At 40.9% G+C, this 26,720-nt stretch overlaps 1 protein-coding gene across 6 annotated transcripts in view; it reads right to left on the bottom strand.

The window, feature by feature from the left end:
- FHIP1A (FHF complex subunit HOOK interacting protein 1A) overlaps window positions 1-26,720 on the bottom strand; it is a 125,153-nt gene that overhangs the window by 82,724 nt on the left and 15,709 nt on the right. For 4 of the 6 annotated variants that reach the window (XM_039540017.1, XM_039540021.1, XM_039540020.1 and 1 more), the window contains exon 2: window positions 23,593-23,667. The exons of the other annotated variants lie outside the window; for them this stretch is intronic. The gene's annotated coding sequence lies outside the window, so the exon portion shown is untranslated. The remainder of the gene's footprint in view (window positions 1-23,592; window positions 23,668-26,720) is intronic. 6 annotated transcript variants of the gene reach the window in all.

Here is a 26,720-nt window from a genome sequence, read left to right as displayed (position 1 = left end):
AGGTTGAAAGAGGTGAGCAGGATGGGGAATGCTGCAGTGTTCATCCTCATACATATGAGCACTCCACTGCCTAGGAGGAAGGAGGCCAAAGAGAAGGACAGTGTAGCATGCCTCATGCTACCTCTTACTCAGAAATATGAAGACCTGAGTGTAGTGAAAATAGAATAAACTTGTTAATTTTACATAAATAAATATGTAAATATGTATGTAGATAAATGTTTGATGACTTTCATAATTTTGTTTGCAATATGTAATTCATACTTAGGCCCTTTCCTCCCATTAGCCTTAGGCCCCTCATAACCTTAATCTGGCCCTGATCATGACTGTGCTAGATTACGTTTTTGTTTTGTTTTTTTAAGTGTTCTGCTCTATTCATTATATCATTAGAGAAATCATCTCAGCCAGGAAGTGAAGGTAAGAAAAAAAGATATGGTTCTAAACTATAATTATTTCCAAAACAACTCCTCTCTCGCCAACACAGACTGGTGTGAGAAAAGAATGATTAGCGTATGTGGTAGCCAACAAGGTATGAGTGAGGAGGAAAATGAGAAAAACTGCTCTAAGTGCAGGTCGACTGCTTGTTCTATGAACAGTAAGTAAATGTAACTACTGGACAAGGCTACTAGTGTTGAAAATAAATTGTTATGAAGCAGATTCTCCCCTCCCTTCTCCCCAAAATTAAGACCAATAAATAATGTGTCAAGCCCAGAGATGCATATGGTCAGAATGACTAATATTTGCATTAAGCAAATGTATTACCATAGTAACACAGACACTTCAGAGCTATCTACCTGCCACAGCCCACTAAATTATTTAGCATGCCAATACTACAGTGACACTATGTAAATGATCACATTCATTAACAGCAGAGTGTGCTCTGAAAAACAAAACAAGCTAAATTGATCGCAGTGAAAAAACAACAGTTCCGATGCTGGTGAAGGGAAAGATGCAGAGAAGAGAAAGGGAAAGGCAAGAAACTTACAACAAGAGGCATGTATCTTGAACCACTTCTAAAGAATCTTAAACCACTTCTAAACACATTACCATCCCTCCCCACCTTGAAAATGGAGCAACAAAAAAAACAAACACACACCACACCTCACGCTGAGTCAGAGTTTAAGGCCAGAAAAGACCCCCAGATCATCTACCTTCTGTATTTCCAAAACCATCCAGCACCCATACACTAAACCCAATAACCAAATTAGACCAAAATATTTCAGCTCTGAAGAAACTAAGCTGTTGTGTGCCATAGGCAGAGACTAGGAGGGACCCAAGTACACCAATGCCAGAGGCACCTGCAATGGCAAGGAATTGATTACGTGAGATATATCCAAATTATCTAACCCAGCAACTCATGCACCATGCTGCAGAAGGAAAGATCTTTGCCAATTTGACCTCGGGGGATTTCTTCCCAACCCCAAATATAGCGATTAGTTAGACCCTGAACATGTGAGCAAGAACCAGAAAGGGAAAGAATTCTCAGTGCCACTTCCAAGCACCGTTCCACCCTATTCATTGCCCCATCTACAGCTGTGGCCATCTCTGATGCTTCAGAGGAAGGAGGAAAAAAAAAAAAACCACTGGAGAACAAAATCCATTCCTGACTTTTGCAGGTGATGGCTGAAGTTCTGAGGTATGAGATTTTAGGAACATAGGAATTAAACCAGAAGGGAGCCCTGGGGTTGCTAAGCCCTGCTCTCCACCACCACCACAAGCAACCCTGACATGCAATCCCATTTATGAATTTGTCCAGCACTCTTAAAACTAATTAAGCTGTATTGCATGGCTGTTCCAGAAGCTCATTCCTCTGACTGTTAGAAACCCTCTGACTGTTAGAAACCTGACAGGATATAAGGCTGACATCAGCTGAAAGAATAGCAGTACTATGGCCAGAACCAAGTAAGAACATTTTAAGTGTTCCTGACAAACAGTTTTGGGACAGCTAAACTTGTTTGACATGCATTTTCCACCCCCAAAATAACTTTATCCACAGTCTAACTCACTACAGAAACAGGATTATTAAAACTACTGGGAGTGAGCTATTCAATAAAACTTGCTTTGCACGCTTTCAAGCAGCACACTCTCAGCCACTTGAAATTTTAGCAGTCTGCAATTAGGAAGGAGTTTTTAGAAGACCCCCCTCTCACCTTTTCCAAAATCCATCCCAACTTACTGCCATGAAGAAAATCCTCCAAAATGTGATTTTGTGACCAATAAGGCCAGTCAGGAGACCTGAAATAGTAGGTGTGAGAGGGATGAACTGCCTTTGTTTATGCCAGCCAGATATTAACTTTGATAGCTAATGATGACTTTTAATAATCATTGTTAGCTATTTTACTACTGACCATTTTAGCAGAAATCCCCAACTATTCTGGGATTGCAAGCAATACCACTCTGTTAACAACTAGACATGAGTTGGAAATGTTCTTCCTGCCCAGCAAATATTTTTGAGATTTCAAAAATGTTCCTATTACACATCAAGATGAAAATGAGACCTTTCAAATTTTTCCACAAAAACACAAACATACCACCACTTGGATATTTTGCATGTGCTGTTGCTGGTCTTCCCTCCAAAGCTCCAGCAGGAACAGAGTGAAAATTGACTAAATCTTTGTGATCATCTTCTTTCTATTCTGGCTGCCACTTCCACCATGAAAGCGCAACGAGCGGAAGCACAAAATACAATCCTCCTCTGCTACTGAGGACTGAAGAAGAGATGCATGAACAAAATGGAAGGTATAGAAGGAGAAACAAACAGATGAGAAAGCAGGTTAAGACAACAGAGGGAAGGAGATAGAGTAACCAACAGCATGGTGGTTAGGTAGAATTAAAGGAGATATAATAAATAGGAAGGGATCACTGTCCTTGGGCTTGATCCCATGCCCTCAACTCCTGTTGATTACAGTGGGAGTTGAAGGGCTTAATACTTTAAAAATAGGTCTTTGGCTTGTAAAAGAAAGAAGGGGTGGGGAGGGGCCAAAAAGCATACTTTTGGGAGTTAAAGAAAATAAGTAAGAGAAAAGAAAAGTGAAAAGAACCAAAAAAAAAAAGGGGGGGGGGGGAAGACAAAATATTTATTTGGGTTTTTCCTGCATTTTGAAATATTTATCTAGAAGAAATAGATACAGCTCCATTAATTAGGGGTAAACGCTGCATGTTGATGGGTCAGGAGCCCATCAACAATGTTGCTCATTGCTCAGCATGGAACTGGATTTATTGGGCAGTTTTGTTTTGTTTTTTAATTCAGATTTTAAAACCCTATGAGATCTTAATGCTCAAAGTTTTTATTCCTGGAGCTCTCTCCATCACTACACTTGGCAGAGAGAAATGCTCATTTGCCAGCATATGATCTCCTCATGACAATAATTAAACAGTGACAGTGTATGTGCAAAGTTTATTAAAAAACTTACATTTCTATGCACTTTTTTAAAAAAAAAAGTCAAAATATCTAAAACCAACACACATACACTGAAAAAAAATTCTCATTCCCCCACCTTTGGCTTATGCAAACAAGATCACCTTACTATGCATTATTAAAATGCAAAGCAGTCACTTGTTAATTTTTCACTTGAAGAAATTGCCACACTTCTGCTAAACAAATTAGAAATAGAACAAGCTTATCTTTAACCATCTCAATTTGTGTTTCATTTTCTACCCACCCACATGTCAAACTTTCATATGCAGTTTAATGTAAATAAGGGCACTAGTGCATATAGCCCACACCTTGAATGGGTGAAGGGGTTAGCATTGTCAATGACAATCTATCGTAACCCAACATTTTAACATACACACACAGTATCCACCTCTCCACGTATACAAAACATATACCACACTACTAGGCTGACAGTTCTATATGTCAGAAGATATTTTTAATGTAATCATACCAAAAATGTAAGAGTTACAGAAGACACTGTTCCTAGGGATGTATCATGTGTAATGATGAAGAAGTCAAGAACATGAGGAAGACTTCCAGGAGAACCTAGAGTTTGTAACTCAGACCTGGACCACACTGACTTATATTGGCTGGGGAAAATCCACTCCCCTGAGCAAGGTAGTTATACTGACTTAACTCCCAGCATACACAGTGCTATGTTGACAGGAGACCTTCTCCTGTCGACATAGCTGCCGCCTCTCGGGGAGGTGGAGTACCTACGTCAATGGGAGAAGCTCACCCACCAGGATAGGTAGTGTCTTCACTAGGTGCTACAGTGGTGCCGCTTGCAGCGGTGCAGGTGTGCTGCTGCAGCACTGTAAATGTAGACAAGCCCTCAGATGACTCAGGTGATTTATCGGTACACCAGACGTACACAGTAGGCAGCCTCTTGGCTCTTCAGGAGTCTGAGTCCTTTCAGCAGGTGTCCTACTGCGGGTAATGCTGTGATAATCAGAATCCAGGAATGTGTGCTAAGATTTGCTGCAAGCCAAAGGCCTACCTACAGGCAGGTGTGCACCCATATCACTTTAATCTTTCCCTTTATGAGTCTCACACACATACAATATCTATGCATCAAGTCAAAGATTTTTAATACAAAGGCCTATAATCAACATTCTTTTAAATAAAGGAAAAACAGTGAAGAAAGTTAAAAATATAGCCCTTAAGGCAGCAAATATGTACATTAATCTGATTTATGTAATTTGGACTAGTGTTTGCCATGGCAGATAAGAAAACAGGCATCCACTACATTTTTAGCAGTGGTTGGCAGGTATGGAATACCACTTTGCCAGTTGCACAAGGGGTTCCCTGGTCATCAAAACAGTGATGCTGCATCACAAGACCCGGCATTTTCCCTATGCAGACAGAGCACTCCACTATCTGGCTCCTACAGCAGGATACAATATAGAAGTTCAAAAGAAAAACTATACAAGGCAAAAACCCACCCACTAGCCATATACATGGGAAGAGTACTTACAAATAACTTTTAAACCAATTTAGCTTCTATTTTTGTAGGACTTTCTGCATGTTGCAGATATTTGACTGGAATCTCTCATCTTGTGTTTCCGATTCAGACCTTCTTCACTCCCAAAAACATGTGGTGTTCACCGAGCGAGATTAAGCAGTGTTTTGAAGCGCACCTCATGCTTGGAATTCTCATAGCATCTTCATATGCCTCTCTGCCCACCTCCACTCAAACTCTTTTGGGCTACTTTTTTTTTTTTTTTTAAGTGGATTTAGAACAGGGCAATAGAAAAAAAGAAAATTCTGGCATACCAGCCCAAGACAGAGCTAGACTGAAGTCTAATGAGATAAAGCAACAAGTACATGGCTTCATGCCAAGGTCACATGAGAAATGAGGCCTGGATTTGGACTTGCATATTGGGTCAGAAGCTCCAGCTTGACCTTCCTCAGAACATTTAATTTTTATTTTTGTCTGGATCATTCTATATCTCTAGATCTAAATGAAATGTGAAAAGACTGAAGCCCATTTTCAATGTACACAAGAGTCTGACAAGTAAATGTATTAGTTACAAAACTGTTACATAAATACTCTATTTTACAACTCTCATTCTCTGTGAATTAGCACAGAGGGGAACCTGTAACACATACTCACAAGAAATCAATGAAGGTTTTTGATTTCCCCAAATTCCCCTGTAGTGGATTTTTAAAAAAGAGAAGCAGATCTGTTTACCCTGAAACAACAACAAATGTTTCACTGTTAAAAAAATGATATTGTAGCGCCGAGATTAAGTATAGACCTCACTTTTAAGTGGGTCATCAACGGGCCTTTTTTCTCTCTCAACTTAAACTGTATAAAACCAAATAGTATAAAGTTGTGATAATTAATCTCTTTAATGAAATGAGTGCTTTCATTGGATTAGGAAAAAACAGAACAAGTACCCAATTAACTTATTCATTATTAAAGTTTCAGCAGGAAAAGGACGTTGATGGGAATTAAGGGTCCTCACCAACTTGCAGAGTCATGCTATAATTAAGGTTATTTGTTACAGGCCCAAAAAGAACCCGATAACAGGTTTTGGATAAAGTCAGTACTTTTTGTAGATAGCCTCAAAAAAAACCTCCAGCCTAGACAAGGCAAGTTGTATTTTAATACCTGTCAGCTAGTCTCAGTTAGCACATATTAAAGTACAGCTTGCCTTCTCTAGGCTGGAGTTTACAAACATGCTAGCCAACCCATTCTTTGAAACCAACGTACTGTATGTGCCTGGTCTTTCAAAGCACAAGACCAGTTTTTCTTGTCCCTTCTAAACAAGCAAAAACTGAACCCTGTAAACAATGGAATATAAGGGTTTCACCTCTCCAATGTACTATTCTTGGCCACCCTATTCCATTGTTTTAGACTTCCTCAGGCCTAATATTTTATTGCCCCACTATATATTATTCACCTTTTTCAAAAGTTCCGAACACTAGTATTTTTGCCAGTACAACTGAACCTCATTTTTTTTTTAACTGTACTGAAATCAATAATGTTAGACTAAAACAAATTTTGGTTTAAGATAATTGTTTTCAGCAGTCACTCTAGATTTCCACCAGTGAAAGCAAGAGCGGAATCAGTCCCAGTGAAGTTAGATTTAAAAGACAATGTGGTTCCTCCCGTTACTTTTCTCTCTTTAAAGTTTTCACAATCCTTCATTAGCATTCTGTGCAGACTGGTAAGAGGCAGCCCATTGTGAACTACACAATACTTAATTCACACGTAAACAGACATATCTAAACATTTATTGTCTGACAAAAAACCTGTTTTTCCACCTTTAACCTCTCCCTAGAGACTTAGCCTATGGCTACACCACACAACTTTTAGCAACATGGCTATGCTGCTACAGCACTGCCGCTAAAAGCCGTGCAGTGTAGCTGCTCTTTGTCAGCAGAGAGCTCTCCTGCCAACAAAAAAAACTTCCACCCCCCACAAGTGGCAGCAGCTTTGTCAGCAGGAGAGTGCTCCTGCCGACAAAGCGCTGTTCACACCGGTGCTTTTCATCGGTAAAAAACTTTTGTTGCCAGGGTGGGTGGGGGGTGGGGTGATGTTTTTTTAACACCCCGAATGACAGAAGTTTTGCTGACGAAATGCCAGTGTAGCCAAAGCCTAAGAAATGTAAGTAGGTTAGTGTATTTTACTGGAGACATCCCAGTACTTAACTGGAGCCAAACTCAAGTGCTGTGCACCTCCCACAGCCCCATCAATTTCACTGGGAGCTGCAGGTGCTCAACACAGCCCAAGGCTTTAGCCCTGAATTCAGTAATTAAAGTGATCTTTCTACCTTGTTATGATTACAAGCAGCAGAATGTCATGTACGGTATTACATTATGGGGCATAATCTAAATTAAGCAGGGTTGGACATGGTTAGTAATTGGATGGGAGATCAAAGCAAATTCAGGTGTTGAAGGAAGACCAGGCCAGTGATTCATTAAAGGCTGCACTCTTCTCTCTGAGTCAGTAATGAGCCAGTGTTCAAACATGTGCTTCTATATCCTATTTCAAATGACATCTGAACATAGGCTGTGGGTAACATTTTCAAGAGCACCCAGAATGACTTAAGAACCTAAGTCACTTTTGAAAATGGATTTAGGCCAGAATATGATTTTAGACAGAGGACGAGGGCTAATCTTGTAGACTGGTCCAGTTGGAAGCAGAAACTGATGATGGAGCCTGTTACCTTTGATGCAATCTTGTTCATTTTATAAAGAGTGTATGCAAAGTCCTGTTTACCTGAGCACAGGAGGAACCAGAACAGCAGAAGACAGCTTCCTTGCTCTCAGCTCCAAACCTCTTTAAGCAGCATCCCCCACAACCTCCTCTTTAGTCTTTTCTCAGGGTTTTGCTACCGCCTGCTTATTCAGTACGTGTCTCCTTTTCTGCTTCTTCTCTCTCTCCTGTTCACAAACCCTTACCCAAACAATGCCCCTCAAGAAACCACTCCCACCAAGTCATTTGAATCCTTGAGTGTCATTGTGTGTGCCTTTATCTTGGAGATCACTACAGTTTCTTACATTTAACCTGAATAAAAGGAGACAGTTTAAGGGAACAAAGAGGAGTACAGTGGCACCTTAAAGACTAACAGATTTATTTGGGCATAAGCTTTCATGGGTAAAAAACCCACTTCTTCAGATGCATGGAGTGAAAATTACAGATGCAGGCATAAATATACTGACACATGAAAAGAAGGGAGTTACCTTATATGTGAAGAAACAGTGTTTCTCTTCAATGAATTCAAAGAGGTCAGAGCCATAGGGTAAAACTTTCAAAAGCATTTAAGTGACTAAGACACTTTTGAAAATGGATTTAAAGTCACTTGAATGCTTTTGAAAATGTTACCCTTTGGCTCCGACCTCTTGCTTTCACTGAATATACCAAAGCAGTCTCCTTAAGACAGAAGGCATTATCTTTTAAAAGGAGAACAAAGACGACTTGGGGAATTATAGACCAGTCAGCCTAACTTCAATACCTGGAAAGATACTATAACAAATTATTAAATAATCAGTTTGTAAGCAGCTAGAGAACCGTAGGAATAGCCAGGATGGCTTTGTCAAAAACAAATCATGCCAAACCAACCTAATTTCCTTCTTTGACAGGGTTCCTTGCCTAGTGGATACAGATTTCAGTAAGGCTTTTGACACAGTCTGACATGACATTCTCAAAGCAAAGTAGGGAAATGTGGTCTACATGAAATTAGCGTAAGGTGAGTGCACAACTAGTTGAAAGAACATCCTCAAAGAGTAATTATCAATGGTTTGCTGTCAAACTAGGAGGATGTATATAGTGAGGTCCCACAGGGGTCAGTCCTGGGATAGCCACTATTCAATATTTTCATTAAATGACTTGGATAACAAAGTGAAAAATATGCTTATAAAATTTGCAGATAACACCAAACTGGGAGGGGCTGCTAGCACATTGCAGGACAGGACTAGAATTCAAAAGGACTTTGACAAAATTGAGGAATTGGTCTGAATTCAATAGAGACAAGTACTTTGTACTTTGCTTAAGGAGGACAAATGCACAACTACCAAATGGGCAATAACTGGTTAAGTGGCAGTACTGCTGAAATGGATCTGGGGGATTACAGTGGAATACAGATGGAATGTAAGTTAATGTGATGCAGTTACAAAAAAAGGCTGATCTCATTCTGGAGTTTATTAACATGAGTGTCGTATTTAAGACCCGGGTGGTAATTGTCCCACTCTACTCAGCATGGATGAAGCTTCAGCTGGAATACTATGTCTAATTCTGGGCACCACACCTTAGCAAAGATGGAGACAAATTAGAGTCCAGAGGAGAGAACCAAAAATGATAAAAGGTTTAGAAAACCTGACCTATGAGGAAAGGATGAAAATCTGGGTACGTTTAGGTTTGAAAAAGAAAACTGGGGCAGGGGGACCTGATAACAGACTTCAGATGTGTTAAGGGCTGTTATAAAAAGGATGAGGATCAATTATTTTCCATATCTACTGAAGACAGGAGAAGTAGTAATGGGCTTCATCAGCACCAATGGAGATTTATGTCTGATATTAGGAAAAACTGTCCAATTATAAGGGTAGTTAAACGCTGGAATATGGTTCCAAGGGAAGTTGTGGAATCTTCATCACTGGACGATTTTAAGAACTGGTTGCACAAACACCTGTCAGGGATGGTCTAGGTTTACCTGGTCCCTGCTTCAGAGCAGGGGGCTGGACTTCTCAAGGTTCCTTCCAGCCATACATTATCTAGGGGCCATGTCCTGTTGGAAGTCATATTCTGTTCTATTTATTCTGTACGCCACCTGTAATATTAACCATGGAATTATTAGATAACACTATTACAGACAGTTTTACAAGTTGTGTTTAACTGACTATATAGGTATTTAGATCTTGGAGTCTGCTGTATTGCTAGTGATGTTGCTGTTCTTTTAGAAGCTACTGTATACATAGTAAAGTAAAGCTTCACTACCTTCTCGCCAATTAAATAAATTTCCTTTAGCTGCAGCTGTGGTCTCTGGAATATACCCACATAGCTAATTCCTGGCCTAAAATTAGAACAAAATTTTTTTACTGTACTATTGTTGGCGCAGAATAGTAACTCTGGTTTCACCTGAGAAGTCACTGCATTTTACTGGTACATAATGTGATTTCTAGATATACAAGAATGTGTTCTGGACTCCTTACTTCAGCAAAACTCTCACTGCTTTAAAAACAAAGCAGACAAAGAAAGTGATTGTAAGTCTTGATATTTTGTGATAAAAATACCTTTAATATTTGTCTGTAATATTGCATTATACTTGATCTTCTGGTTACATATTAAGAGTAAAGTATCTTACATAGGAATAGCAAGAAAATGCAAAAAAGAGCTCTTCAAGATTTTTTCTTCAATAGCATTTGATTTTCTATACTTCTTATTTAAAGCATCCCAAAACACTTCAAATAGCAGCAAGTTAAATTCTAGTAGTGCAGCTATTGCCGAAATCCACACAAGCAGTATAAATAAGTACTGCTTTAAAGTCTTGGCCCCAATTCTAATCTCTTGTATACAAGAGTAACACCACTGAAGTCAATGAGTTTCACTAGTTTTATACCAGTATGAAAGCACAATTAGGCTCAAAGTCTTAAAATTGGTCCAATGTGAAGTTATTCCTCAGTCAGTACAAGAGGTCCTAGCAGCAAATCCCACTATACCACAGGCATTCAGACAGTATAGGGATGTAGACCGATACAATTTGTTTTCTGCAGGAAGTTTACCATTCCCCAACCTAAAATACAGTGCAGCCCCTTTGAGGTGGTGCTCTTGGAAGAAAAGCAACAATGACCATATGCTTTACAAACATCTCCCACATGGGCTGGTTTAAAGGGTTTAGCACTGGTGTTGAAAATGGCCATTTGCCCAGCTTCCCACTGGCCTCAAACAGCCTCACATGCAGACCCCACCTGTTGTGATCCAAAGAGAGGAAATGAAGACCCAATGAAAGAACTTGTGTTCTTGTATTTTAGAAGTTAGGAATTTGGGATGAAGGGAACAGAGGAAAAAGGGATAATGCTACAGTGAATGATTTGGCAAGATTTCTGCCATTTCCAGCAACTAGTGTCCTTCAGGAATATATCAATATTAGTCTAATCAGTTTCTGTTTACACCTTGGTTTGACCAAACAACTGTACACACTAATTAAAAACACAGAGCATATAAGCATTCTGCTAAGCTTGCATTTTACAAACTTAGATCTTGTTTGACTAGTAATGGGCATATGGCACTGGGATCATACAGGTCTGTCTCATCTTACGCTGGGGTTACGTTCCACGGTCAGCGCATAAAGCGAAAACCGCATATAGTCAAAATGACCCTTGAAAATCCCTTAAATCACCCATAAAGTACAATTTTGTGTATACAACCCTGTACAGTACTATGTATAGTACATAAGACTACATATGCAAAATATAAAATTGTACAGTACTTTTAATGACATAACAGAGACAGAAGAATGAAAGAACAACAAATGAAAACAGTACAGTGCAGTACTGTAAACCTGAACAGTCACCAGTCATCCTGGATATTCTTGCTAGTCTTGAACTGTACACACTCCAATGATTAGCCTTCCTCTTTCCCTGACAATGCTATTATTGAGTCATCAGGGCTTGATGTCGATTCAGGAGACGATAGGCTAGGCTTGGGTGATGGAGAGCGAGTTGTAGACGAAGTGGATGGCTCTGGTTCAGCTCGAGAAGTTGATTGTGTAGGCTCTGCTGCTGGTGGTTGTTTTTTCTTTAAAAACATGGTGATTGGAAACTGTCGCTGTTGTCTCTTGAGCACCTCAAACATTTCTTGGTACGGTCTCAAATCATCTGTAATACTATGTGTGATTTTGAGGCTTCATTCCATAGAAGGATCATATTCAGAAATTAAATCATTCAAGTGTTTCACTGCTTGGAACACTTCAGAAAATTTATGAAGATTCCAAGTTGCAGGCTCTTCCTGTTCGTCATCATCTTAGTCTTCGTCTTCTGTAGACGATTTTATCAGTTCCTCTAACTCTTCGTTAGTCAATATTTCTCTATGGCCCTCAATTAATTCCTCAATTTCTTCCTCGAGGATGTTGATGAAGCCATCACCGCCCACTTGCCTGGCCACCTAAACGATGAGTTGCACTTCTTTGTCAATGGTCGGGAAACCCTTAAAATCCATTCACACAGTCTTCCCATAGGTTTCACCAACATGCATTGACTGTTTCAGGCTTGACTGCATCCATTCCCTGTTTAATACAAGTGATGCAATCAGCAGTGTTGAAGGACTTCCAACACTCCATCACATTAACATTGTGATCAGCATCCATAGTGATAAGGATCTGTGAGAATGTAAGCCTCGTGTATGTGGCCTTGAAACAGCTAATGACGCCTTGGTCAAGAGGTTGGAAGTGGTATGGCGGGGGGGGGGGGGAAGATGACTTCAACGTTGTTATGCACAAACTGGAGTGCCGCAGGGTGGCCAGGAGCATTGTCTACGATCAGCAACACTTTAAAGTCAAGTCCTTTTTCTTCAAGTACTGCTTGACCTCCAGAATGAAACACTTGTGGAACCAATCCAGAAATAATGCTGCCATCATCCAAGCCTTTTTATTTGATTGCCAGAACACAGGCAGGAGATTTTTGTTCTTGCCTTTTAGGGCACGGGGATTTGCAGCCCTGTAGAGCAAGCCCGGCTTTATTAAATGCCCAGCCGCATTGCCACAAAGCAACACAGTCACATGGTCTTTAGCTGCTTTGAAGCCAGGGGCTTGTCTTTCTGATTTTGAAATATAAGTGCGGGTGGACATTTTTTTTTTTTCCCAGAAGAGCCCAGTCTCGTCAGCATTAAAAACTTGTTCTGGAAGATAGCCCCTTTCCTCTATTGTTTTCTTTAACTGTTCGGGGTAGGCTTTTGCTGCGTCCTCATTGGCAGATGCAGCTTCACCAGTAGTCTTCACCTTTTTGAGGCTGAAGCGGTTCCTAAAACTGTTAAGCCAACCTTGTCTGGCTTTGAATTCCTTCTCATCAGAAGGCTGTCCCTCTTTGGCGGGAGGTTTGAACAGTGCATAGATGCTAAGAGCCTTTTCTCGCAACATGTTGCCATTGATAGGCACACGTTTATAGTTCATGTCTTCCGGCCATAAGTTTAATGCCTTTTCAGTCTTCACTAAAGTCTTATCACGCACTTGGCTCGTCACCTTAGCAGTTACTGGAGCACTTGATGCCACAGCTTGACAAATTTCTGTCTCTCGAATCTTGATGGCACGGATGCTAGATTCGTTGCGGCCGTATTTATGCGCCATGTTGGTGATGGACATACCGTCTCTCAATAAGTCCAACACAGCCAGTTCTTCCTCCAGCGATGGAACACATCATCTGGTGCTCAACCGAAGAAACAGCGAAGTAGGTGCCTTGTGTTTAGGGGCCATGTTATAAAGTACAAAAAATACACACTGTCTCTTTAAACAGTACAGGCACAGTAGAATCTCACTCAGCGCAGCGAGATGCGCATAGTATGAGAGGCACAGGCAGATTGAGTACTGTAATGGGAACAGCAGATTTGCTTCTCCCATCTCACACTCACTCCGGGGCAGACACACTATTTAAACTGGGTTTTTTTTTGGGGGGGGGGGGGGGTTTGCCAACCCTCCAAGGTTATTATAGGGGAGAACTTATCACAGGCCTAAAGACATGCTGTTGCTGTCAAGTCCCCCCAAAAAAATATTTTAGTGGGAACAGCAGATTCGCGTCTCATGCTGGTGGAATCGCCCAGGTTTTTTGTTTTTTTTTTTTCCCCCCTGACGGCGCAAAGCTGAAATCCTGCATGTTAAATGCGCGTAATATGCCACAGATCTGTAATTTAGGTTTCCTACTTATCCTACTCCTTCACTTTGAACAACAGTGTTTGAGGTTCAACATCATTAGTAAACATTAATCCACATTGGGCAGTAAGAGCTTCTCCTAAATTGCATTCACAACACTTTGTTTTTATTGTAAATTTTAAATAGTGTTCCAACTTCTGTTTTCAAAGGTTTCTAACTTTGCAACAACAAAAAAAAAAGTTTGGTTTCAATTTTAGAATACCTTGCATGGTAGGGAATTAAACATAAAAAAAAAATTAACAAAAAAATACATTCAGTTCTTTTTTAATATAGGCTCTGTTATTAAGCCAATATTCTCTTCACTTTTAGGAAACAGAAATAGGTTACCTTTTTTAAATCTTACACATTTCCAGGAACTTTAGTTCTTAAATCTGGGCTAGTTAAATTGAAGTATTTTCAAAATACCAAGGAAATTATGTTAAAAAAAAGTAGTTGCCACTCACATGTGGAAGATCTTCCACAAGACTGTAGGACTGGCAGTTTTGCAGCTCTTGAAATCCACTCAGTTGAAAAGCAGATTTGTTAGCAGTAAGGATTCAGTGGGACTCTTCTCAATGGAGTACAATTCCAGGAAGAGGATGGGGGAGAGCACATTCAAAATCCTATACACATACATACATGTGTATAACATTCATTCAGAAAAATAATTCAGAAGAGTATAAAATGATACAAGAATTAAATGCCTGTGGCCTTTATCCTGCAAGCTATTCTGTGTAGCTGGACCTCGTCACCTTTGCAAAACTCGATTGAAATCAATCTGTTTATGCAGAACAGCTTGTAGGATCAGGGCCCAAAACAGATCAAGGGGAACAGAGAACAAAGTTCCAGAGTCAAAGAACCATTAAGATGGCATCTTTCCTTCAGCCTCCTTTTAAGTCAGGGGCTATTTGCTTAAAAGCCTTCACTGATCACAACCAATGTCATCTGTAGAGCCAATAAACAATGGCATTACTTTCTTTAGTACAGTATCATCATGTTGTCTAAGGGACAGGTTGTTTATATAATTAACCAAGGGCCTGTGTGAGACAATGGGAGCACATTATCTTCCTGTCATTTCAACCAATCAATTAGATCCTCATATGGCCAATGGAAAGAAAAAGTAGCTTAATTTTAACCCAATTATTCTAGGCTTACATAGTAAACAGTCCTATCTCCTCTTGTTTTGGCATGTTTCACCTATCCTTTTAAACTTTTCATTTTGAAATTTATGGACTAAGTCACAAATGTTCAACTTACCCATGATTTGAAACCAAAATACCCTCAAGAAATAATGACCAAAACATCTCAATTTTCAAAAAGCACACAAACAAACAAAAACACCACCACCACAAACACACCCCACACAGGTGGTAATGGGGGAGAACAGTCAATTTTTAATACCCGCCACCATCCAGTTCTACTTTCAGATAAACAATTGGGCCCCCGGTTGGGCTCTGGGAGGGGGAAAGGGGGCGGAGAAACATGGTGTGTGTGTGGGGTGGGGGGGTTACAGACATATTTGCTGACAGATATTTTGAAATAAATTACCAAAATAATTGAAACTGGTGTGATTATGTAGTGCAATTTGGACAAAATACGTTTTGCAGAAATTTTAATTTTTTGGTGCAGGTTGTATTTTCAACCTGACATGACAATGCGCTCTCTCTCTCTCTCTCTCACACACACACACACGTACATACATATAGGCTTCTCTCTAAAAGTGTGTGTGTGGTGGTGAGGAGTGTCAGGGAAATTCACAACAGTCCACAGACCAGTGTAAACAAAGTTGTAGTCTCAAATACTCTCACTCATAACGGATTTATTTTTCTATTCTATTTCCTGGAGGACAATAATCTCCTCTCTAACCTGGTTATCACCAATTATTTAAAAAAGCAGCTAAGACCTGTTTGTATTAATGTTGGTACATAACTGTTAGGTTGGGATTAGCCAAATCCTACTTTAAAATATATATCACAGGACCGTTGCATCCACAAACTGAGTTTCATACCAAAATAATCATTTTACTTTGTTGCTTTCAAAATGTGCACCCCTGAAGAGCTTACACCACTGCTTGTAAGGCAAATTGACCTATTAAAAGGACCAAATTTCTAACGCTATGATCCTTTGATATCCAACTATATTTGATTTAAAACATCTGATTAAGAAAGGAAAAAATGTCAGTTTGGACAATGACAACTGCCTCAGAACAAAGACAGGGGAACACCATGTAGTTATTTGCAGCTCAGTCCATGTCAGAGATCAAGCATGTACTCATTTGCTCTTGGCTGCAGTGCCATCTGTCCTGGAAACACACATTTCTGCTTGGCTAAATGCCACACCAGTGGCTCTTTCAAATGAGGACTGACATCCAGTTATATTCACACACATCACACTGAAAAAGTGCTCAATCCATCAAGCACCACTATCTATACCCACTTTAAAGTGTTTGCTAGGTACAGTAGTTTGGATAGTTTATGCCACTCTCAGAGTGGACAAAACCAGCCCCCCTCCCTACTCATTAGACAGTAGCCCAAGCCAATCCAGGAAGCTAGATGCTCTCTTTTGGTCCTTGTCAGATAGAAGTGCTCCTGCCACACTCCAGTCCACTTCGTGATCAGGCTGACCCAGCACACCCCAGACACAGGAGGAGGAATTCCAGCAGTAATAGGAGCATAGCCTGCCTTCAGATCCAGAGGTTCTTTCCACCCCTGACATCAACTGATGCTATATTTGGTAAACTACTCATTTCTCCCTGATTATTTTCTGAAAAGGGATGCTGAAGAATGACCAGGTGTTGTGTGGGAGAGGGATGGAAACAGGAGGATGTTGAGTTGTGAAAGGAGAGAAGACTGTGGGTTGAGGGCAATTTGCGTAAGCAGAATATTTAGTGTTATAAAATAATTAGGGCCCTACCAAATTCACAGCCATGAAAAAGGCATCACAGACTGTGAAATCTGGTCTTCCCCCTTGAAAACTGGTCTTTTGTGTGCTTTTACCCTATACTATACAGATTTCACAGGGGAGACAAGCGTTTCTCAAACTGGGGGTTCTGACCCAAAAAGGAGTTGCAGGGAGGTCAGCTCTGAAGGCAGCGCCCTGCGAGCAGCAGTGCAGAAGTAAAGGTAGCAATACCATACCATGCCATCTTTACTTCTGCACTGCTGCCTTCAGAGCTGGGTGGCCTGAGTGTGGTGACTGATAACTGAAGGCCCAGCTCTGCAGGCAGCAGCGCAGAAGTAAGGGTGACAACACCATACCATGCCATCCTTACTTCTGCGCTGCTGCTGGCAGTGGCTCTGCCTGCAGAGCTGGGCTCCTGGCAAGCAGCCGCCGCTCTCCAGCTCTGAAGGCAGGGCCGCTGCCAGCAGCAGGGCAGAAGTAAGGGTAGCTCTGCCACAACTCCCCCTACAACAACCTTGCAACCTCCCTACAACTCCTTTTTGGATCAGGACCCCTACAATTACAACACCATGAAATTTTATATTTAAATAGCTGAAATCATGAAATTTATTATTTTTAAAATTCTATGTCCGTGAAATTGTCCAAAATGGACCGTGAATTTGGTAGGGCCCTAAAAATTATGTGAGGGGAAAACAGGTTTAATTGTAAAGCTAGAGAAATAATGTAAGTCAGTTTCCAAGTCAAACTGGAAATATAATAGGAACTGACAGTTTTAAAAGTCACTTCCTTTCCTCTACTCCTCTATCTGCATGATCTATTTAAGTTTGGAAACTATATAAATGCTACTGGCAATTTAAAACTTGGTTTGTTATACAAGTCTCTCCTCTTACTTCCCATTCCCACACTTTGGAAACTAGCCAAAATCCCCTCCCCACGGACTCCTTTGCCCACCTCCTATTTCTTTCATTCTCCCCTTATCCTTATGGCAACCTTGCAATTTATGTCCAACACCCTCTCTCAAAATGGTGCCGCCTGTTCCAGGAAGCATTCAAGATCTGAAGACCACACCCCGCTCTGTTCAGGGTCATTATAATCTGTATCCTCTCATTCCTTGAGACTGTGAGCCGTTTGGGGAATGGACTCGTGTTCATTTGGCACATTTTACCCTTATACAGCAGATTTTGTATTTTACAGCCCTATAACAGAGCATCAAGCACCAAATTCCACTTTTGTCTGTTCACATAGTGGGGGAAAAAGATTTTCCAGAATTTATTGAGGCTCTAGTTTTCCTTTATCAACTGAACTGTTTCTCAACAGAGATGGATTATGAAGATAATACACAATTATCCAAACTCTTCTATCATCAGCTGCCATTTACTTGCATTAGCAATACAAACAATTTAAAGACTGTTCAAAGTTTACAAGAGTGGAGAAAGAGGAGACTTGTCTCTTTCCTCAACCCCTGGATATCCTACAGCAGTGGTTCTCAACCAGGGATATGACGAGGTCTTCTAGGGGGTTTGTCAACTCATCTAAATATTTCCCTAGTTTTATAAGAGGCTACATGAAAAGCACTAGCAAAGTCAGTATAAACTAAAATTTCATACAGACCATGACTTGTTTATACTGCTCTATATAGTATATCAGTGTTTCTCAACCTGTGAGCCACAATTTATTTCAGAATTATATGGTAAAAATGAGAAAGTAGGCAATTTTTCAGTAACAGTGTATTGTGACACTTTTGTATTTTTATGTCTAATTTTGTAAGCAAGTAGTTTAAGTGAGGAGAAACTTGGGGGTATGCAAGACAAATCTGCCTCCTGAAAGGGGTACAGTAATCTGGAAAGGCTGAGAACCACTGTCCTACAGTGAAGCCAACACTGACAGCCTGCCATGTACAGCTCTCTGGTCACATGGTACTGGCTCTCTGTTTCCAGTGGTTAAGTTGCATTGCAAGACAGCTAAAAATACACTAAAATGCTTCCCTAATATTAATTCCCCATGTAAACAATTGCTGTAGTTGCCCCAGGAACACTATATGATTGTCAACAGGTGGAGAGGCGATCCATGGGATTGTGAATGGGGAGGAAAGTAGTTCACTTTGCACTCCATCAGTTAAGATGTAGTCCACTCTATGAAAATACTGGAGAATGTGCGCTCTAAGTTCCAGTCCAGGTTCTTTATTAAAGTTAAATGGCTGTCTGATATGTCAAGTAAGGTTGTGTTCTTGAGCCCAGTTTCCAGAAGACAGTTGTCCACAACATAAAAACCCACCATCCAATCTTAAAGAGATCAAAGTTTACTGGTCACAGAGACTGAACTACTCTCTCATCACTACATGCATTCTCCCACACAATAGGGCTGATGCACATTAGCAGGAAAACTCCCTCTTCAACACACACTCCTGTTATATATTTTATGCATACACTAAGCTACTTTTGAAGACTCTTCATTTGGCATAATTCAGAAGCATTAAGTTCACTAAGGTGGGGGAAAAAAGCATCTAGTATTAATTACTTTTTTCTACTGATACCATGTAATTGGACAATGCCTAGGTAATACCTTTCAGTTTATCAGCTGAAAAACTTTGTACCGCAGAAAATAAATGCCTATGTATTGTTAAACTGTAAATAAATACACTTTAAGTCACAGGAGGAGGAGAAATCAACACCATAATGTTAGGGAGAATAATATCAATTCAGCCTGTATGTGGTATGTACCAATGCAAAAAAAAAAAAAAAACCACCCTATGGAAATAAGGTGGTAGACTATTCACTTTCATTATGGCAGATATTAATAATAAATTAATTTAGCCAAAGTCCTATTTGGCAGCAATTCCTTAGAACAGTGGTTCTCAACCAGGAGTACATGTTCCATTGCAGGTACTCAGAGGTCTTCCACATCAACTCATCTAAATATTTGCCTAGTTTTACAACAGGCTACACAAAAAGCACTAACAAAATCAGTATAAACTAAAATTTTATAGACAATGACTTGTTTATACTGCTCTATACACTGAAATGTAAGTACAATATTTATATTCCAATGTATTTATTTCAGAATTATGGTAAAAATAAGTAAGTAATTTTTCAGTAACAGTGTACTGTGACAGATTTGTATTTTTAGGTCTGATTTTGTAAGCAAGAAGTTTTTAAGTGAGGTGAAACTTGGAGATACACAAGACAAATCAGACTCCTGAAAGGGTACAGTGGTCAGGAAAGATTGAGAGCCACTGCCCTAGAAGACCAAAATAAATTAAAACAAGGAACCTGTTAATTTGTATCCACTAGAAGCAATGTATTAAATTATTCTGTTTCAGAAAGGTTTTTTTTTTAAAAAAAAAGAAGATACACTGTAGCTTTTTTTTTTTTTTTTTTTTTTTTTTAAGATAGGGGTTGCAAATCTTTATGCCAATTGCCCATCATGTAGAAGAGGGGACAGTTCCCCATCCCCTCACATCACTTCTGCCTTCTAGCAAAGGTTTGGACCTCAAAACTAGCTGATTCCATCAGATTCATACCAAGCCCAGAGCCATCAACTGGCTCTCTGTCCTGCAGTCCTCTTCCGGCCCCCTCGAATACAATACAGTCCTCTTCTGACCCGCTTCAATACAGTCTCTGGCAGAGAACTCCCACTGCCCAAAACCCACAAGTAGCATGGAGAGGAAAATGCCAACTTAAAAGACCCAGATAATTTTAAAAAGTTACGTTTTCCAATCAAGTACCCTTTAAATAGTATGTCCTCAGTGGGGTTTTTTAATTCCTTTAAAAAAAAATTTAAAACAAGGTTTTTTCCCCCCTTGCCTCCAGCTGATGCTTAGAAGGGTCTTTCACACAAGCTCAAGAGCACCAAGAAACATGCTCAGGAGTTCCTCCCTTCTTAGGGTTGCCAGGTGTCCAGTTTTCAACCGGAATGCCTGGTCGAAAAAGGACGTGGCGGCTCTGGGAACACAGCCAATGGGACCTGTAGGGGCGGTGCCTGCAGACCGGGGCAGTGCGCAGAGGCCCCTGGCTGCGTGCCTCAGCCCAGGAGGCAGAGGGACATGTCACCGCTTCTGGGAGCCACCCAAGGTAAGCGCTGCCCAGAGCCCGCACCCCTCACTCCCTCCCACACCCCAATCCCCTGCCCCGGTACCTGAGCTCCCTCCAACACCCAAACTCCCTCCTGGAGTCCGCACCCCCTCCCACACCCCAACCCCAGCCCTGAGCCCCCTCCCGGACTCTGAACCCCTCATTTTGGCCCCACCCTAGAGCCTGCACCTCCAACCGGAGCCCTCCCCCCCACCGCATCCCAACCCCCTGCTCCAGCCCAGAGCCCCCTCCTGCACCCCAAACGCCTCATCCCCAGCCCCACCCCAGAGCCTGCACCCCCCAGCCGGAGCCCGGAGCCCGCACCACCCCCCCCATCCCAACCCTCTGCCCCAGCCTGAGGGAAGTGAGCAAGAGTGAGCAACAGAGGGAGGGGGGGATGGAGCGGGGCGGGACCTCAGCTGGGGCAAGGATGTTCAGTTTTTTGCAGTCAGAAAGTTGGCAACCCTATTTATCCCTTCTTCCCATCAGGCTTTGCACACTTCTCCCACCCCGCTGCCTCTTCCATCTAAGCTCTGGTGCTGCTACTAAAACACTGCAGCAGCAAAACAGTAAAACTGTCACTATTCAAAGTGCTATCAAATGCCCACAATAAAAGGCTTGGTTTACGCTTAGTTTCTCGAATTGCTCAGTTGTAGTTATCCTGAGAGGAGGGTGTTACAGGTAACACTAGTTACAACTTCCCCTCCCCCATAGTGTCTCATATCCTGGTAAGACTGGTCATAAAACAAGATTGTAAACTGCACTGCAGTACTTAAGACAATAGGTCCTGAACTCTAACTGGGGCCTCTACATGCTATTATAATACAAAGGTTGCTTGTTTACAAGCAAATGAAGTCCTCAACATTATGATTTACAAAATGTCCAATTTGGTATTTTCCTTTGACCCATTTGCAAATTGTTTATCACTAGGCAACTGACCAAAAGGGGGTACTAGGAGAGGAACAAGACAAAGTTTTTTGGTTTTGGAGTGCACCAAATGGCAGGTACCTATAGAAACAAAACAAACAAAAAAACCACCCCACACTCACTAAGAATACACAACCATCCACTTTCCAAACTGGAGCACTGAATGACACACCACCCTTATCAGAAAAAATAAAGGGAGTAAAATAAGAATTCCTGGAAATACCAGAGAATGAAAAAAAGTACATTAGTTATAAAAAGTTAGAGTGAAATCTGCACCTCACAAAAATCAATGGAGTTTTGACATTGACTTAAGCGAGGCCAGGATTTCACACATGGTTTAATATATTAAAATGTGTTATCACTGTAATGTCTACCTTTTTTATATTTGTAACACGTTGGATTCAACCAATTTTCTGAAATACTAGGTGCTGAACAGCAAGTGGGGGCTGTGGAGAGGTCACATTTTCAATGCTAATCAAACTTGTCACGTACAGTAGATAAATATAGGACAGATAAAACTCCCTAAGGTTAGTCAAAGTCAAAACCTTTTCCTCCTTCACTTTCTTCCTTTAATATGAAGGACATAGGAAACTGTAACAACAACTTTAATATAATAAAATAGAATAACTATACAGACGCTCACCGGGTTACACAACCCGACTTACGGAAATCCGCACTTACAGGAAAAGTTCTGTAAGCTTTTTTTTGGGGGGGGGGGGTTGGGGGCGTAATAGTCGGAGATCCATTCCTGACTTACGCAAAATTCAGCTTATGCAATGCGTTCTGGAATGGAACACTTGCGTAAGTCGGGGAGCATCTGTAATAACAAGGATTTGGGAGTGGGGAAAGGGGAAAGGGGCCAAGGAGTAGTAGTATTTCTGTGAAAGCAGCAATAACCACAATAAACTCTGAGACCACGGTATCACCATAAGAGGATACTGAATTGCACTCAAAATGAAAAGTTTGCCTTAGAGATTCAACTGCACCCAGTGTCTCTTTTCTATAACCTACACCATCCAAGCTAGCACTAGGAGAGATAAACAGTAACATACACTGAACAAGCAATTTCCTGTCCTTGGAAGAAAATATTGACATCTATCTGGGTAGAAAGCTCTCTCTCTCACACACACACACAAAAGAACCACAGGTAGGCCCTGAAACATGAATAGTAAAATAGATCGATTTTTTTGCACATATTCCACTTATATACCGTATATAAGCTGAATATTTTTGGTAAAAAAGTGACATAAAAAAGCAGGAGTTGGCTTATAAACGGGTCTACACCAAAATTTGATGACTTTAAACTCTATGGAATCAAATGCATTGTCATTTTGTTTACCCAAAGCGTTCACAGGCATGGAGTCCCTCAGCTCCCTGTGGCTGCAGTTCGCCGTTCCCAGCCAATGGGAGTTGCGGGAAGTGGAGCACCACTTCCCGCAGCTCCCATTGGCTGGGAATGGCAAACCACGGCCACTGGGAGCTGAGGGGTTCCATGCCTGTGAACGCTTTGGGTAAACAAAATGTCATGACCCGCCAGCGGCTTACCCTGACGGGCTGGGAGCCAAAGTTTTCCAACCCCTGAAATATAGGGTCGATTTATGAAAGGGTCATACCATTTTTGCTATTTTTACTTATCCATCTTGGGGGATCCGCTTATAAACGAACGGGCTAATGAATGAGTATATACGGTAATTTGACATATGGGATATAGCAGAGTAATTAATAATTAAAAAACAAAACCACAGGAAAATCCCCCCACAATGAACCTGATTTTCAATAATAGTTAAGTACATACATTGTTTAAAGTCTAGAATCTTTTACAGGTCCACATATTTTATATCTACTTGAAAACAGTTTTAAAGCTACAGCTTCACTGCTAAACTTGATAGTCACAAAAATGAGATGAAGTATTTACCTCCTTCTCTCTCACACAGCTTGAGAAGTCCACTCTGCCAAGCTACCAGTGCGAAGCTTTCCCCAGCACCAGAGTCTGAAAAAAATATAAGTTTTTAGCCAGAATGTGAATATATCTATTCACTTCAAAGTTCAACGCTTAACTGATGCAATGTGGATTTCCTCAGTCTGCAGGACTTCTGCTGTTGCTCATAGCTTTGCTGAGTAACAACAAATTGAAAATAAGACCCTACCATTTCACTCTGTTATTCATAACACTATGGTAAGAAATGAAATTGTCAAGAATTGCATCAATTTCATGCAAATTTGATTATTCCAATAGTAACCGGTAGGGAGAAAAATAACTAGAAGGTTAGTATAAAAAAAGGCCTCATGTCCTTTCCTCACAGCAGCTAGAGACAAAAGGTTCCTTACCATATCCAGCAAATAGAGAAAGATTACAAAGCTCCAAATGTATTGTGTATCTTCTAGATATACTATGACACAAAGATGGAGTCTCCAAGCAAGATCCATGGATAAAAGTTGAACCACCTCTGCCTCACTGTGGGACTCCAGCTAGTGGGATGAGGGATTCTCATCTGTGTTCCCCTTAGACCAGAGGTAGGCAACCTAAGCACACAAGCTGATTTTCAGTAGCACTCACACTACCCAAGTCCTGGCCACCGGTCCAGGGGACTCTGCATTTTAATTTAATTTTAAATGAAGCTTCTTAAACATTTTAAAAACCTTATTTACTTTACATACAACAATAGTTATATATATATATATATATATATATATAGAAAGAGACTTTCTAAAAACATTAAAATGTATTACTGGCACGCAAAACCTTAAATCAGAGTGAATAAATGAAGACTCGGCACACCACTTCCGAAAGGTTGCCGACCCCTGCCTTACACCTTGCTGGTGGGGCTGTTCCACTGTCATCTTTCATAGCTACCTCTGGAGAGTTAGTTTATTCCTCCTGCTAGTATGTATCTGGTAGCTTTTTCAAGACTCTTACCCCACAAATCCCAAATGCTCCTGTTTTTAACCAAAGATGTAAAATTCATGTTATCTCTGAATATTTAAACATACTCTGCCAAAAATTCTGGACAGATACCACTTCTTGTAATCATTACAAATTGCAAAGGATTAGGTTTAAAAGGCATTAATTCAACCTCAACATTACATGACCTCACAACAATACTGCAATTATCCATAGCTCAGCAGCAGCCCATGTGACCTAAAGAGGCAATCCAGTCTGCCTTGCTGCCATTACAACATAATCTTATCTCCAGCTGCAGTACTTCACAAAGAACATTGACTTTCTGCTAGTTGATGCACTACACAGGCAGATGTTAAGGTAACGCTGAGACCAGCAGTGAGTATTGTATATAAGTGATTCAAAGCTTAAAATTTCCTAAGATAACATAGCCTCACTGAAATATGAAGCAGTCTCACTTTTACATTTTAAGTTGGCATCAGAAGGAGTCAGATCATGTTTTCTATATTTTTAATTCATGCAACTTAAAAAACAAACAACTCATCCATAAATAAAGTAACTCAAGCCAAGTGTTGCTGAATTTTACTCAGGGCTAGGGGGAAGTGTTCATGCAAAAATATATGCCACTGATTCTGCTAGGAATTCTTCCTTGTAGCCAACATTATTACATTGTAGTTTATACCAACTAGTAGAGAATACAGGCTACCGGATTGTCAGGGTGAATACAAATCTATAAGAAACAAATTTTTTTTTTAAATTTAAATCAGATGTAAATTTAAAAAAAAATTAATCTATTTAAAATTGAAATTTAAATTATAACAACTTAAAGCCTAAACTTATTATGATTGAATACACAAAATAGTATTAAACAGTACATGTTTGCTACTGAAGAAAGCCAAACCACTGGAAGTCACAGGCTAAGCACCTGGAAACAGAGTTTGTTGAAATGCTAAGCCAGCTTCTGACAGCAGTAGCCTCTTGTGCATGTACAGAGAGATATCTTCTTCATTTCCATTTACTCAATTAGTTCAGTTCAATGACTAGTTCATTCAAAGTTAAGAAACTGAATAGGAGTCAAAAACAAAAAACAAACAAAAAAAAACTTTCCTGCTTTTTCCTCTTCCAATCTATTAATCAAAACTAAGCATGAGAGAATGAGATCTACTCTTTCTAAAAATCTAGAAGGATGTGGTGACCTAAATTCCCTCTAAGCTGCGTGGCCGTGCAGCTGCCAGTAAGCCCAAAACAGGGGCTGAGGCACCCCTCCTGGCCAGCCCAGCCCCAGTATGGACCTGCAGCAGCCGGGGGAGAGGCGCCCGTCCCCACCAGCCCCTGCACGGATCTGCCCTGGCTGGGGCTGAGGAGCCCCTCTCTCAGCCCAGCCCAGGCCCAGGCCCACTGGAGCTGCCAGGGAGAGGCGCCCCTCCCTTGGCCCAGTCCAGCCAGAGCTGCCGCAGCCAGGGAGAGGCACTCTGCCCTGGCCCCGAGCTGTTGCAGGAGTCCTCTTCCCCCCCCCCCCAGCCTGTACCTCAAACCCTTCATCCCTGGCCCTACCCTAGAGCCCGCACCCCCAGCCAGAGCCCTCACCCTCCCACATCTCTTCCCCAGCCCTGAACCCCCTCCCGCACCCCACACCCCTCATCTATTGCCCCACCCCAGATCCTTCACCCCCCAGACAGAGCCCTCACCCCCACACACACACACCCAAATCCTCTGCCCCAGCCCTGAGCCCCCTCCCACACTCCAAACCCCTCAGCCCCACCCCCACATGAACTTTGTTATGTGCACCAATATGAGGCTGATGTATTACACATCACCGCCATATTGGTGCACATAAAATTCATTCTGCACACGGACATAAAAAATTAAAGGGAACACTGATGGTGACCAGAAACAAATCAGCTCAATTCACCCACTACTTTCTTTGTCTAGTAAGTTAGTTTTAAATGCAAAACATGGTTTTGATAAACTTTATTTTCTTATGTATCTAGCACATTTAAAATAGCTTTATTTACTAACACTATTGCTGTTTTTGGTCATTTTAATTGATTTTGAGTTTCAATATGAATAGAACTTGACATAAATCATAAATGTAAATAAAACAATCATTTAGTAATTAACAAATGCATCATTAACTATTTTCT

The sequence above is a fragment of the Mauremys reevesii genome, linkage group 5, assembly GCF_016161935.1.
Source record: "Mauremys reevesii isolate NIE-2019 linkage group 5, ASM1616193v1, whole genome shotgun sequence".
NCBI classification, from domain to species: domain Eukaryota; kingdom Metazoa; phylum Chordata; order Testudines; family Geoemydidae; genus Mauremys; species Mauremys reevesii.
Note: the sequence above shows the minus strand (reverse complement) of the source record. Positions and strands in the feature narration are given on the sequence as shown.